Source organism: Scyliorhinus torazame, chromosome 24 (genome assembly GCF_047496885.1).
Source record: "Scyliorhinus torazame isolate Kashiwa2021f chromosome 24, sScyTor2.1, whole genome shotgun sequence".
NCBI lineage: Eukaryota > Metazoa > Chordata > Chondrichthyes > Carcharhiniformes > Scyliorhinidae > Scyliorhinus > Scyliorhinus torazame.
The window spans coordinates 22,452,420-22,457,016 of NC_092730.1; positions in this window are offsets into that span (position 1 = coordinate 22,452,420).

The window sequence follows — 4,597 nt, forward strand, 5'->3', positions numbered from 1 at the left end:
TATCAGTGAGAGAGTGTTTAATACAGAGAGAGATATTGGGGTGTGTTATCAGTGAGGGAGTGTTTAATAGAGGGAGAGATATTGGAATGTGGTATTAGTGAGAGAGTGTTTAATACAGACAGAGATATTGGGGTGTGTTATCAGTGAGAGAGTGTTTAATACAGAGAGAGAGATATTGGGGAGTGTTATCAGTGAGGGAGTGTTTAATACAGACAGAGATATTGGGGTGTGTTATCAGTGAGGGAGTGTTTAATACAGAGAGAGATATTGGGTTGTGTTATCAGTGAGGGAGTGTTTAATACAGACAGAGATATTGGGGTGTGTTATCAGTGAGTGAGTGTTTAATACAGACAGAGATATTGGGGTGTGTTATCAGTGAGGGAGTGTTTAATACAGAGAGAGATATTGGGGTGTGTTATCAGTGAGGGAGTGTTTAATACAGACAGAGATATTGGGGTGTGTTATCAGTGAGAGAGTGTTTAATACAGAGAGAGATATTGGGGTGTGTTATCAGTGAGGGAGTGTTTAATACAGAGAGAGATATTGGGGTGTGTTATCAGTGAGAGAGTGTTTAATACAGACAGAGATATTGGGGTGTGTTATCAGTGAGGGAGTGTTTAATACAGAGAGAGATATTGGGGTGTGTTATCAGTGAGGGAGTGTTTAATACAGAGAGAGATATTGGGGTGTGTTATCAGTGAGGGAGTGTTTAATACAGACAGAGATATTGGGGTGTGTTATCAGTGAGGGAGTGTTTAATACAGACAGAGATATTGGGGTGTGTTATCAGTGAGAGAGTGTTTAATACAGACAGAGATATTGGGGTGTGTTATCAGTGAGGGAGTGTTTAATACAGAGAGAGATATTGGGGTGTGTTATCAGTGAGAGAGTGTTTAATACAGACAGAGATATTGGGGTGTGTTATCAGTGAGGGAGTGTTTAATACAGAGAGAGATATTGGGGTGTGTTATCAGTGAGGGAGTGTTTAATACAGAGAGAGATATTGGGGTGTGTTATCAGTGAGAGAGTGTTTAATACAGAGAGAGATATTGGGGTGTGTTATCAGTGAGAGAGTGTTTAATACAGACTGAGATATTGGGGTGTGTTATCAGTAAGAGAGTGTTTAATACAGAGAGAGATATTGGGGTGTGTTATCAGTGAGGGAGTGTTTAATACAGACAGAGATATTGGGGTGTGTTATCAGTGAGGGAGTGTTTAATACAGACAGAGATATTGGGGTGTGTTATCAGTGAGAGAGTGTTTAATACAGGCAGAGATATTGGGGTGTGTTAGCAGTGATGGAGTGTTTAATACAGAGAGATATATTGGGGTGTGTTATCCGTGATGGATTCTTTGATACAGACAGAGATATTGGGGTGTGTTATCAGTGAGAGAGTGTTTTATAGAGACAGAGATATTGGGGTGTGTTATCAGTGAGGGAGTGTTGAATACAGAGAGAGAGATATTGGGGTGTGTTATCAGTGAGAGAGTGTTTAATACAGAGAGAGATATTGGGGTGTGTTATCAGTGAGAGAGTGTTTAATACAGACAGAGATATTGGGGTGTGTTATCAGTGAGAGAGTGTTTAATACAGACAGAGATATTGGGGTGTGTTATCAGTGAGAGAGTGTTTAATACAGAGAGAGATATTGGGGTGTGTTATCAGAGAGGGAGTGTTTAATACAGACAGAGATATTGGGGTGTGTTATCAGTGAGGGAGTTTTTAATACAGAGAGAGATATTGGGGTGTGTTATCAGTGAGGGAGTGTTTAATACAGACAGAGATATTGGGGTGTGTTATCAGTGAGGGAGTGTTTAATACAGAGAGAGAGATATTGGGGTGTGTTATCAGTGAGGGAGTGTTTAATACAGAGAGAGATATTGGGGAGTGTTATCAGTGAGGGAGTGTTTAATACAGAGAGAGATATTGGGGTGTGTTATCAGTGAGGGAGTGTTTAATACAGACAGAGATATTGGGGAGTGTTATCAGTGAGAGAGTGTTTAATACAGACAGAGATATTGGGGAGTGTTATCAGTGAGAGAGTGTTTAATACAGACAGAGATATCGGGGTGTGTTATCAGTGAGAGAGTGTTTAATACAGAGAGAGATATTGGGGTGTGTTATCAGTGAGGGAGTGTTTAATACAGAGAGAGATATTGGGGAGTGTTATCAGTGAGGGAGTGTTTAATACAGAGAGAGTGATATTGGGGAGTGTTATCAGTGAGAGAGTGTTTAATACAGACAGAGATATTGGGGTGTGTTATCAGTGAGGGAGTGTTTAATACAGAGAGAGATATTGGGGTGTGTTATCAGTGAGAGAGTGTTTAATACAGAGAGAGATATTGGGGTGTGTTATCAGTGAGGGAGTGTTTAATACAGACAGAGATATTGGGGTGTTATCAGTGATGGAGTGTTTAATACAGACAGAGATATTGGGGTGTGTTATCAGTGAGGGAGTGTTTAATACAGACAGAGATATTGGGGTGTGTTATCAGCGAGGGAGTGTTTAATACAGAGAGAGATATTGGGGTGTGTTATCAGTGAGGGAGTGTTTAATACAGACAGAGATATTGGGGTGTGTTATCAGTGAGGGAGTGTTTAATACAGAGAGAGATATTGGGGTGTGTTATCAGTGAGAGAGTGTTTAATACAGAGAGAGATATTGTTGTGTGTTATCAGTGAGGGAGTGTTTAATACAGACAGAGATATTGGGGTGTAATCAGTGAGGCAGTGTTTAATACAGACAGAGATATTGGGGTGTGTTATCAGTGAGGGAGTGTTTAATACAGACAGAGATATTGGGGTGTTATCAGTGAGGGAGTGTTTAATACAGACAGAGATATTGGGGTGTTATCAGTGAGGGAGTGTTTAATACAGACAGAGATATTGGGGTGTGTTATCAGTGAGAGAGTGTTTAATACAGAGAGAGAGATATTGGGGAGTGTTATCAGTGAGAGAGTGTTTAATACAGAGAGAGATATTGGGGTGTGTTATCAGTGAGGGAGTGTTTAATACAGAGAGAGATATTGGGGAGTGTTATCAGTGAGGGAGTGTTTAATACAGAGAGAGATATTGGGGTGTGTTATCAGTGACGGGGTGTTTAATACAGACAGAGATATTGGGGTGTGTTATCAGTGAGGGAGTGTTTAATACAGACAGAGATATTGGGGTGTGTTATCAGTCAGGGAGTGTTTAATACAGAGAGAGAGATATTGGGGTGTGTTATCAGTGAGGGAGTGTTTAATACAGAGAGAGATATTGGGGTGTGTTATCAGTGAGAGAGTGTTTAATACAGAGAGAGATATTGGGGTGTGTTATCAGTGAGGGAGTGTTTAATACAGAGAGAGATATTGGGGTGTGTTATCAGTGAGGGAGTGTTTAATACAGACAGAGATATTGGGGTGTGTTATCAGTGAGGGAGTGTTTAATACAGACAGAGATATTGGGGTGTGTTATCAGTGAGGGAGTGTTTAATAGAGAGAGAGATATTGGGGTGTGTTATCAGTGAGGGAGTGTTTAATACAGAGAGAGATATTGGGGTGTGTTATCAGTGAGGGAGTGTTTAATACAGAGAGAGATATTGGGGTGTGTTATCAGTGAGAGAGTGTTTAATACAGACAGAGATATTGGGGTGTGTTATCAGTGAGAGAGTGTTTAATACAGAGAGAGATATATTGGGGTGTGTTATCAGTGAGGGAGTGTTTAATACAGACAGAGATATTGGGGTGTGTTATCAGTGAGAGAGTGTTTAATACAGAGAGAGATATTGGGGTGTGTTATCAGTGAGGGAGTGTTTAATACAGAGAGAGATATTGGGGTGTGTTATCAGTGAGAGAGTGTTTAATACAGACAGAGATATTGGGATGTGTTATCAGTGAGAGAGTGTTTAATACAGAGAGAGATATATTGGGGTGTGTTATCAGTGAGGGAGTGTTTAATACAGACAGAGATATTGGGGTGTGTTATCAGTGAGGGAGTGTTTAATACAGACAGAGATATTGGGGTGTGTTATCAGTGAGGGAGTGTTTAATACAGACAGAGATATTGGGGTGTGTTATCAGTGAGGGAGTGTTTAATACAGACAGAGATATTGGGGTTTGTTATCAGTGAGGGTGTGTTTAATACAGACGGAGATATTGGGGTGTGTTATCAGTGAGAGAGTGTTTAATACAGAGAGAGATATTGGGGTGTGTTATCAGTGAGGGAGTGTTTAATAGAGAGAGAGATATTGGAATGTGGTATTAGTGAGAGAGTGTTTAATACAGACAGAGATATTGGGGTGTGTTATCAGTGAGAGAGTGTTTAATACAGAGAGAGAGATATTGGGGAGTGTTATCAGTGAGGGAGTGTTTAATACAGACAGAGATATTGGGGTGTGTTATCAGTGAGGGAGTGTTTAATACTGAGAGAGATATTGGGTTGTGTTATCAGTGAGGGAGTGTTTAATACAGACAGAGATATTGGGGTGTGTTATCAGTGAGTGAGTGTTTAATACAGACAGAGATATTGGGGTGTGTTATCAGTGAGGGAGTGTTTAATACAGAGAGAGATATTGGGGTGTGTTATCAGTGAGGGAGTGTTTAATACAGACAGAGA